The 11,886-nt window shown below is 35.3% G+C and overlaps 1 non-coding gene across 1 annotated transcript; it reads right to left on the reverse strand.

Moving 5' to 3' along the window:
- Nucleotides 1-9,122: 9,122 nt before the first annotated feature.
- On the reverse strand, nt 9,123-9,228 carry LOC131414276 (U6 spliceosomal RNA). Its single transcript, XR_009222167.1, has one exon. It is a non-coding gene; the product is annotated as a U6 spliceosomal RNA (small nuclear RNA).
- Nucleotides 9,229-11,886: the final 2,658 nt, after the last annotated feature.

Genomic DNA, 11,886 nt, shown 5'->3' on the forward strand with positions numbered 1-11,886 from the left:
ATGGCTTCCCTGGTGAATTCTACCAAACATTCAAAGAAGACTTAATACCTATCCTTCTCAAACTCTTCCAAAAAACTGAGGAGGGGGGGAAGCTCCTTAACTCATTCTACAAAGCCAACATTACGCTGATACCAAAACCAGACAAGGACAACACAAAAAAAGAAAATTACAGGCCAATATCACTGATGAACATCGATGCAAAAATCCTCAACAAAATACTAGCAAATCGCATACAACAATACATTAAAAAGATTATACACTATAATCAAGTGGGATTTATTCCAGGTATGCAGGGATGGTTTAACATTCGCAAATCAATCAACATGATACACCACATTAATAAAATGAAGAGTAAAAATCACATGATCATCTCAATAGATGCAGAGAAAGCATTTGACAAGATACAGCATCCATTTATGATAAAAACTCTGAATAAAACGGGTATAGAAGGAAAGTACCTCAACATAATAAAGACCATATATGGGAAACCCACAGTTAATATCATCCTCAATGGTGAAAAAGTGAAAGCTCTCCCTTTAAGAACAGGAACCAGACAAGGATGCCCACTCTCACCACTCCTATTTAACATAGTACTGGAAGTCCTAGCCAGAGCAATCAGGCAAGAGAAAGAAATAAAAGGGATCCAAATTGGAAAGCAGGAAGTGAAACTGTCACTATTTTAAGATGACATGATTTTATATATAGAAAACCCTAAAGAATCCACCAAAATACTTTTAGAAGTAATAAACAAATACAGTAAAATTGCAAGATACAAAATCAACATACAAAAATCAGTCACATTTCTATACACTAACAATGAAGTAGCAGAAAGAGAAATTAAGAATACAATCCTATTTACAATTGCAACAAACAGAATAAAATACCTAGGAATAAACTTAACCAAAGAGGTGAAAGATCTGTACACTGATAACTATAAAACATTGCTGAAAGAGATTGAAGAAGACACAAAGAAATGAAAAGATATTCCATGCACTTGGATTGGAAGAATTAATATAGTTAAGATGTCCGTACTTCCTAAAGCAATCTATAGATTCAATGCAATCCCTATCAAAGTTCCAACAACATTTTTCACAGAAATATAATTAAGAATCCTAAAATTTATATGGGACAACAAAAGACCCTGAATAGCTAAAGGAATCCTGAGAAAAAAGAACAAAGCTGGAGGTATCATACTCCCTGATTTCAAAATATACTACAAAGCTATAGTAACCAAAACAGCATGGTACTCGCACAGAAGCAGACACACAGATCAATGGAATAGAATCGAAAGCCCAAAAATAAACCCACACATCTCTGGACAGCTAATCTGCCACAAAGGAGCCAAGAACATACAGTGGAGAAAAGAAAGTCTCTTCAACAAATGGTGTTGGGAAAACTGGACAGCCACGTGCAAAAAAGTGAGAGTAGACCACTACCTTACACCATACACAAAAATTAACTCCAAATGGATTAAAGACTTGAATGTAAGACATGAAACTATGAAACTTCTAGAAGAAAACATAGGCAGCACGCTCTTTGACATCGGTCTTAGCAACATATTTTCAAGCACCATGTCTGACCAGGCAAGAGAAACAATAGAAAAAATAAACAAATGGGACTACATCAAATTAAAAATCTTCTACATCAAATCATCAAGAAAACGAAAAGACAACCTAACAATTGAGAGAAGATATTTGCAAACCATACATCTGATAAGGAGTTTATCTCCAAAATGTATAAAGAACACATGCATCTCAACAACAAAAAAAACTAACAACCCAATTAAAAAATGGGCAAAAGATCTGAACAGACATTTCTCCAAAGAAGATATACAAATGGTCAACAGACACATGAAAAGATGTTCAACATCATTAACTATCAGGGAAATGCAAATCAAAACTACAATGAGATATCACCTCACTCCCGTCAGAATGGCTGTAATTAACAAGACAGGAAACAACAAGTGTTGGAGAGGATGTGGAGAGAAGGGAACACTCATACACTGCTGGTGGGAGTGCAAACTGGTGCAGCCACTATGGAAAACAGTATGGAGATTCCTCAAAAATTTAAGGATAGAACTACCATATGATCCAGCTATTCCACTGCTGGGTATTTATCCAAAGAACTTGAAAACACCACTGTGTAAAGATACATGCACCCCTGTGTTCATTGCAGCGTTATTCACAATAGCCAAGACTTGGAAGCAACCTAAGTGCCCATCAAGGGACGAATGGATAAAGAAGATGTGGTATATATACACAATGGAATACTACTCAGCCGTAAGAAGCGATGAAATCCAGCCATTTGTGACAACATGGATGGACATTGAGGGTATCATGCAAAGTGAAATAAGTCAGAGGGAAAAGGTCAAATACCATATGATTTCCCTCATTAAGTAGTAGATAATAACAACAACAAACAAACACATACAGATAGAGATTGGATTGGTGGTTACCCGAGGGGAAGCGGGGAGGGAGGAGGGTGAAAGGGATAATTCGGCACAAGTGTGTGGTGATGGGTTGTAGTTAGTATTTGGGTGGTGAATATGATGTAATCTATGGAGAAATAGAAGTATAATGATGTACACCTGAAATTTATACAATGTTATAAACCAATGTTACTGCAATAAACAAAAAATTAAAAATAAAAATAAAAATAAAAAATCAGTGTTAAAAAAAGACAAAACTATAAAAAAAAGACCAATATATGTTACAGCATAATTTCATAAATGTATAATTCACAGTTTAAAATTACATAGTGTAATACAAACCATTCTACATTCCATGGGAATTTAGCATTTCAAAATAATTAAACGTTGTTAAAATTGTTGTCGCTTTAGGATCATCTATAAACTGCGAAAAGAATATTTGAAAGGGTTACGTGTGGTTAAAGCAATTTCCGGTTTAAATGAATCATTTGTAAAGATATAAAGTCCAGGCAGCAATTTAGACATTTCAAACTGGTGGTCCACAAGCCTAATTGGACCCAGAGTTTTGTTTTCATGTTTTGGCTTATTCTGCTCACATTTATGTTACCTGCACTTCCATATACACTAAGTTAGTAGTCTCCAAAGGTGATATTAATTTATGGCAGCACAACAAAGAAATCAAGATATTTTATAAAACATCCTTTCTTAATGTTATAGTCATGGGTTTTGGTGTGTATGTTTTAGGAAACAAATTAAAATAAGTACCATAAAAATTATCTTAATGTTGATAATTCCTCTGGCATTGTTCATAATGACTCTACAAAACATCATTTCAACATTGTAAGTAAATATAATCATCTACAACTCAGCCTAAAGACTCCTAATTAGCAATAAGCCAAGTCATTTTCTTAGCGAAATGAAAATCTGAATGGTCTTAATTCTTAAGCTGCTTCCTCATTCCTTACAGATGATGCTCCCCATGGTCCAAAGTATTTCAGAACAATACTTGGTTAGCCAATAAGTATTCAATTCCATGGTTTTTTTCAAATAGACTTTCTCAGAATAAAGTCTGTATTCTAAGGAGAGTTGGTCCATCCAAAAAAAATTTTTGAATCCTCTGCTGTTTCAACACTAGGATCATATCCAGCTGACCAACTGAAATGATTTTATTTACAACATTTAGTCATTTTTCACCTGTTTCACATATATGTTATCCCTCTTTCTCATGGCCAAGTTCTTGAGAAAAGGTTTTTCTCATCTGTTGTTTTGAGTCTAGTCACCCCAATGTAGACTGAATCTATCAAAGAATTCACTGCATTCTCTTGATAAAATTCACCCTTGTTATGCTCCTTATCTACACAGTGTTTCTCACAAACGCTAGCAGAAATAGGCCGAATTTCTTTGATTAGTAACTATTTATGTATTTATTTGTGTGTGTGTGTGGAAGATCAGCCCTGAGCTAACATCCATGCCAATCTCCTCTTTTTGCTGAGGAACACTGGCCCTGAGCTAACATCTGTGCCCATCTTCCTCCACTTTATATGGGACCCCGCCACAGCATGGCCTGACAAGCGGTGAGTGGGTGCACGCCCGGGATCCAGGCCGGCTGCCAGCAGCAGAGCGCGTGCACTTAACTGCTATGCGATGGGGCCGGCCCCCAGATTAGTAACATATTTAAATATACTCAATTCATCCCAGTTAATTCTAAGATGAATATTTAAATACTTGGAGGTTAGTGATTTGAATCCCCTCTCTTACAGCTCTGAATTTTTAATAGAATATAAACAGGTAGAGACTGCTTGTCCAAGGCTGAGTGACCCGTTGGTGACCCACACTAGAGTTTAAAGTCTGGTCCCAAGACACATTTCCATTCTTGTTTCCTCATATAAGCATATTTCTGACACTCCAGATACGCTAGATTTCCCATGCTTACCACACATACTCTGAACTCGTTAGTCTGTGTAGCTCTGCTCAACTTTCTCTGTTTATGGAGTATCTTCTGCCCATCTCTACCTCTTGAAATCCTATCCATTTCAAATATACATATGAAGCATCAACAACTCATTGAAACTTAACTGGTACTGCATTCTCCTAAGTAAGTTTCCTTCCTTTACACACACACACACACACACACACACACACACCCCATATCTCACATTCTGATAATGCATGTACTATCTGTACATAAGTTCATTACCTTTTCTGTAAGTGCTCTGCTCTTTAACAAAACAAATATGAAACAAAAATCATTCCAATTCTAGCCTGCAGTGCAATGAAGATGTTCTGTGTGGACACTTTCTGTGTGCGCATGTCTGGGTATGGTTGTGTAAGGAATGGAGGTGTATATGGTCATGTATTTTTGGAAAAGAGCAATAACAAATCAACAGTTGTGCCCTCACACAGGCAATAATAATGCATACCCTCATGCATTATTACTCTGGTTTCTCTTTTAAATGCTGACCAATTTTTTCTCTGCATCATACCGTCTTCTTTGTCTTTGTACTCCTGATCTTTCCTGTGCTAATGCGATAACTTCAAAGCGTAGCTCCTGGGCATATTTCCAGTACTTTCATTTCAATCATCCCTCCCTGGATACCACAATACATTCTTCCTCCACATATAATGGCCTTACCTTCTAATAAATCCATCATAAATTGAAAATATTGTAAGTCGAAAATGCATTTAATGTATCTAACCTACCCAAAATCATAGCTTAGCCTAGCCTACCTTAAATGTGCTCAGAACGCTTATATTAGCCCACAGTTGGACAAAATCATCTAACAAAAGCCTATTTTATAGTAAAGTGTTGAATATCTCATGTAATTTATGAATACTGTACTGAAAGTGAAAAACAGAGTAGTTGCACGGGTACAGAATGCTTGTAAGTGTATCCGTTGTTTACCCTCGTGATCGCATGGCTGACTGGGAGCTGCTGCTCGCTGCCACTGTCCAGTATCATGAGAAAGTAATTGTACTGCACATCACTAGCCCAGGAAAAGATCAAAACTCAAAATTCGAAGTACAGTTTCTACTGAATGTGTATCACTTTTGCACCATAATAGAGTCAAAAATTCCTAAATGGAGCCATCTAAGAAGGAGACCATCTGCATTTGAGAGAGGAGACGTGCTGCCTGGATTACACAATTTATTTCAATGGAAACTGTATTCTCATTTCCTGGAACTTGTGTTGAGCATTCACTCTGGTTAGACCCATGACTTACATTTTGTTGTGGACCTATATAGCAACACTTTTGGAATGAGAAGTGATACATATTGCTCAGTCCCAGTGAAAAATACTGGCTAATCCTTAAGAGGATGGATTAGAAGTGAGCGTGTGGGCCGGCCCTGTGGCTTAGTGGTTAAGTGCGTGTGTTCCGCTGCTGGCGGCCCCAGTTCGGATCCGGGCATGCACTGACGTACCACTTCTCTGGCCATGCTGAGGCCGTGTCCCACGTACAGCAACTAGAAGGATGTGCATCTATGACATACAACTATCTACTGGGGTTGGGGGAAAAAAATAAATAAATAAAATTAAAAAAAACAAAAGAACATAGTATTTAAAAAAAAAAAGAAGTGAGCTTGTGTGTGTGTGCACGGGTGTGTGTGAGTTTGTAACTTTTATTACTTAGATATTTAAAGTTTTGACATTATGAGTAACTTTTATTTTCTTTCTTAGCTCTGTGAATATTTTAATAAGATATTTTAAAGTGTTTGAAAAATATGTTTAGGTATTTCCATAAATTTAAAACAAAAATGTAAACTATTTGTAAGTTATTTTAAATCAGTAAAATTCCTTATCAAAAATGACAATAAACTTCACCAAAGTATTATTAATGGGTTCTCATATTCTCTGTTCAACTATGAGTGCTTTGTCTTTTGTTCTATTTATTTATTCACTTAGTATTTGACAAATTTAGGAACAACTATGCATTGATTTTACACTAAGAAATAAAACTGTAATTTTAAAAATAAATATAAGACAGAGTTTAAATAGGGAAATTGGTAAAAGCCTGCTAGGAAACTACTAGTGTGATTTTGAGAATATTTAAAAATTCTGAGTGGCTCAGTTTTTCAAGTGTAAGCCTCATATTTTTCCACCCACTAGGGAGGTAGCCTCCCTCTTAGTCTTGTAAGATCCTTTCAAAGAGGGATATGGGTTTATTGTCCACATTCTTTATTCTCTTTTGATGATACTGATACATCAAATAAAAAAGATGAGAAAATACTTCTCCTTATGAATAAACAGGAAAAAAAAAAAAACACCCAAGTCATCAGAACTATAATGAAGCTAGTAGGAAAACTGAGTAATAAATATTCAATCCTTAGAACAACACTATGAGGCAGGTATGATTATTATTTCAACTTTATAGAAGAAGAAACTGAGATACGGTGAGGTTAATAAATTCCCTAAATTCATAAAACTAGTGTATGACAGAACCAGGATTTGAACCCAGACAGTCTGCCTCCAGATCCACGCTGTTAATTCCTACTCATACATGTGATTTTACGTATTTAAAGGCTCATTCCCAGCAGATCCTAATGGAGTGAAACATTATTGGAGCAGCATGAAAACAGTACCAAATGGGACAAAAAACGTTTGCCGTCACACTCACGGAAGCTTAGTCTCCCTTTCAGCCATCATCCCACATGTAGACTATCTTCGAGTTTTCATTCTCACTCACGAGCTCTGATACATCATGACTCGATTCCCTTCAGTGCTCAAATAGTGCTTCCTAAAAAGTTCTTGACCACTGTTCTTTGCTGCCTTAATTAATTTTTATTTTTGGCCCATTTTTTCAAATCCTAACTTTTTATTTCACTCACCTGAGTGGAAAGCTCCCATTTCCTGTGAATCTTGGCTCTGGGTTAGTTTGTGTCTGGCACATGAGGTGCATTTATACCTTTTGAACTCCCTGAGTATATGTGTTTGCTACAGCCTCCTTGGGCAACTGTCATGAACTCAACTTTGAGATTCATGATCCTGGACTCAGAGGTGAGATCTCTCTGGTGAGTCTCTCATCCAAAATAAGAATTAGAATTGCACTAGTTAACACACATTTAACAACAATAATTAGGATGCTGTCAAAAGACAAGGTAGTGCACTAAATGTGGTTGCCTTGTGTGGTAAGACCTGAGTGACATTTTTCTTCTTTTTCATTTTTGTATTTTTCAAAAATTTCATGAATACACAATATGTTTTATGATGGAAAAGTTACTAGATTACTGTAACATGGTCAGGGTTATTGAAGTGAGAAACATTGTCTCTATTTTGGAACTCTCTGGTATAAAATTAAAACAGATTGATTAAATGGCTTTTTCAGGTTTCCAAGGTTGGTGAAACTCAGGCTTACATTTCTATCAGTTCATACTGTCTAAGTTAAAAAGAGTTTCAAATAAACTCAAATTCCATATATGATTTTAGAAATTGGCTTTCCCCTCAAAACTAAATATATGCTGGAAAGTATTTTAAAAATAAATTAGGAAGGCAATGACCATATAGAGCTCCTTTATTCTTTAGAATAGTGTCACAATTTCAATGATATAGGAAAACAGTAGATTATTTAGCCATTATCATCTGATTTGACTGGGTTGTTTCAAGTGTTTTGTTTTAACTTTTTAGGGGAAAAAACCTGCTATAAAATAAGTTATGAATATATTTTTTTCAGTATGCTAATTTTATTCAAAAGAATCCTAAAATTTGCTGGGTCCTAAAATTATTTTTTAATGTTATATGCTGTCTAGTAATACTCCAATAGTATTGAGCCAATTTACACAATTCTACTAATAGCTTAAAATGCCCGTTTCCCTACCACATAACACCACCAAACAGAATCAGCCTTTTTTCATATTTTTAACAAGTTGGTGATCAACTGGCTGTTTAAAATCATACTTCCTGTATCAGAAGAGAGAGAAACCCGTATTTTTATATATTTACATGAAATTTATTGTCCTATGGAGATTGCCTATTCATATGTGCTGCATAGTTTCTTTTGGGATGTTTATCTTTTTATTAAATGATGGACCTGTCAGTTCACTAATTTTTCACCTTTGTTATATATTTGCAGATATTTCTCCTAATTAGTTATTTGTCCTCCCTCCTTGTTTATGGATCCTTTGACTCTATAGAAATTCTAAACTGTCACATAGTTAAATCTGCCTATTTATAATGGCTTGTGGGTTTGGGAGAGTGCCTAGATTATCTCTCTTTGCAACAAGTTTATAATATTATTAATATATTTCTTTATTAGTACCTTAGAGTTTTATTTTATATTTGAACCATGAATTACTTTGAAATACATTTAATATATGGTGTGATGTATGGATCAAACTTTGTTTTCTTCCAAAAGACAGTAAACTGCCCCAAAGCCATTAAGCCAAGATTTCTCTATGTCGTGGATTTTTTTAATTAAAATATATTTGACAGGGCCGGCCCTGTGGCTTAGCGGTTAAGTGTGCGCGCTCCGCTACTGGCGGCCCAGGTTCGGATCCCAGGCACGCACCGACACATCGCTTCTCCGGCCATGCTAAGGCCACATCCCACATACAAGCAACTAGAAGGATGTGCAACTATGACATACAACTGTCTACTGGGGCTTTGGGGGAAAAAAAAAAGGAGGAGGATTGGCAATAGATGTTAGCTCAGAGCCGGTCTTCCCCAGCAAAAAAAGAGAAAATATATATATATCTATTTGACAGAAATATGGAATGCTTCACAAATTCGTGTGTCATCCTTGTGCAAGGGCCAGGTAATCTTCCCTGTACTGTTTCAATTTTAGTATATATGCTGCTCAAGCTAGCACCAAGATTTCTCTAAATTTATCCCATATTTTATCTATTAAACATCATTTATTTTAATTTTTCTGATTTGTGTGCTCTATTCTCTTAACCTATTATAATCAAGTTTTTATCCAAGTTGAACTTGAACATAATTCAGAAATAAAAATAGTTCCAAAAGACTTGTTTCTGATCTTAGGGGGAAAGCAATCAGTCTTTCAACACTAAGTATCATGTCATCTGTAAGAATTTTTGTAGGTGCCCTTTATTAGGTTGAGGAAGTTTGCTCTATTTCTAGTTTGCTGAGGTTTCTTTTCTTTGTTTTTTGTCTTGAATGGGTGTTGAATTTTGTCAAATGTTTTTTTCTACATCAACTGATATGATCATGTGATTTCTCTTCCTTAGCCTGTTACATAGTGGACAACATGGATTAGCTTTTGAATATTGAAACTGTCCTTAAATTTCTGAAATAAATTCTACTTGGTCATACTGTATAATTCTCTTTATATATTTCAGGTTTGATTTGCTAATAAATTATTGAGGATATTTGAGTCTATGTTCATGTGGTATACTGGTGTAATTTTCTTTTTTTTTTTTTTTTACTTTGTTTGTGTGGTTTTGGTATAGGGTAATATTGGCCACATAAAATGTGTTGGAAAGTGATCTCTCTTGTTTTTATTTTTGTGTGTGTGTGTGAGGAAGATTAGCCCTAAACTAACATCCGATGCCAATCCTCCTCTTTTTTTTGCTGAAGAAGATTGGCCCTGGGCTAACATCCATGCCTATCTTCCTCTACTTTATATGGAATGCCACCACAACATGGCTTGGCAAGTGACGCGGCAATGTGCGCCTGGGATCCAGGCCTGCGAACACCGGCCCCTGCACTTAAGCACTATGCCATGGGGCTAGCCCCTCATCTTTTAATTTTTGAAGAATTTTGTAGAATAGGTGCTATTCTTCTTTAAATGTTTGTTAAACTAATAAAAATTGTACTAAAATTAAACAATATGCAAAGTTTTATAAAAGGTCAAAATTTAAACAAAGGGAAGCAAAAAGGCAAAGCTAGCTAAGCATTTTCCTTGATGTAAATTTTGTACTATATGAATAAAATAACTTGAGGAATTTCATGAAAAATGAGCACTTTTTATTGGGACAAAATACATCAGTAATTGAACAAAACACAATCCCAATAATCTTCTTTAATACTAAGAATTATGATCTCCTCTTTCTGTGAAATGCTTTAGTGAACAATTATCATTCCTTCCACTGAAAAAGTATTAAATATGCTCTTGTTGATAAAACAAATATACAAACAAATAAGTCAGTCATAGAAAAATAGAACATGCCAGCAAGGCTTTCAGTATCTAATCAATCAATCGCCAATTTTTGTTACAAAAGACGGAGTAAAGCCATTTGGGATGGACTATATTTTGATGGGCAAAGTCAGGATACAAATATTGATCCCAATCAGAGGAAGGTAGAAATGGGAATGCCTTGAAAGGAAAGTCAGGGAAAAATTAAGAGATAGATGAATTTATTTTACAAGTGTTCCGTGCACAAATAATTAATACAATACAGATATCATTTTCTTACATATGCAGTTTAAAATCACATTAAACAGAAATGGTAAACATAAGTAATAAAACTACATGTGTTTGGAAGTTTTAGAATGCACTTCGAGGAAACTCATGGGTTAAAAGAAGTAAAAGAATTGTAGAAGGGAACAATGCAAGTACATTTCAACATGTGGAGAATAATTATACTGATACTTGGAGTGGCTTTAAATGTATTTCATAAGAGAAAAATAATAAGAAAACAAATATTTCCAAAAGTTTGGAATTTTAGGGAAAGAAAGGATAATTTTCTAGAAAGTAAAAATTAGAAACATCAACTTGAGAATAAATAAAATCACGAATAAACAAATTATTATTACAGAAATCAAATAATCCAGGTATTCAAGTGTAATACACTCCAAGCACATAAGATTATATAGGTGAGTTATTATAAATTTTTAAGTAACAGATAATCCCTGTTAAAACAAACTGTTTCAGAGAATGGGATACCAACCAACCACAACCAACAATAATCTAGAATCTTTTACCCAACTCATTTATATTCTAGGATAATCAAGATATCAAAGCTGGGCAAATGTAGTAGTAGAAATAAAAGCATGGAAGATCACATTAGGTATAAATTTGAAAAAAATCCTAAATAAATTATCATCAAGTTTACTATAGTAATATCCACACACACATATCCAATTTTATAATTGAATGGGGTTTATCTCATAAATAGGAGAATATCAATAAATATATTGGGCTGTATTATCAAATCCAGTGAAAAAAAAAAACCCAGATTCATCACAAAGTTTAACTAAATTTAACACTGTATAGTGATAAAAACCCTCAGCAATCCAATAATAAAAAAATTTTCTTGGGGCCGGCCCCATGGCTTAGCGGTTAAGTGCGTGCACTCCACTACTGGCGGCCCGGGTTCGGATCCCGAGCATGCAAGGATGCACCGCTTCTCCGGCCGTGCTGACGCTGAGTCCCACATGCAGCAACTAGAAGGATGTGCAACTATGACATACAGCTATCTACTGGGGCTTTGGGGAAAAAAAAGGAGGATTGGCAATAGATGTTAGCTCAGACCCAGTCTTCCTCAGCAAAAAGAGGAGGATTAGC

This window comes from Diceros bicornis, chromosome 14 (assembly GCF_020826845.1).
Source record: "Diceros bicornis minor isolate mBicDic1 chromosome 14, mDicBic1.mat.cur, whole genome shotgun sequence".
NCBI classification, from domain to species: Eukaryota; Metazoa; Chordata; class Mammalia; order Perissodactyla; family Rhinocerotidae; genus Diceros; species Diceros bicornis.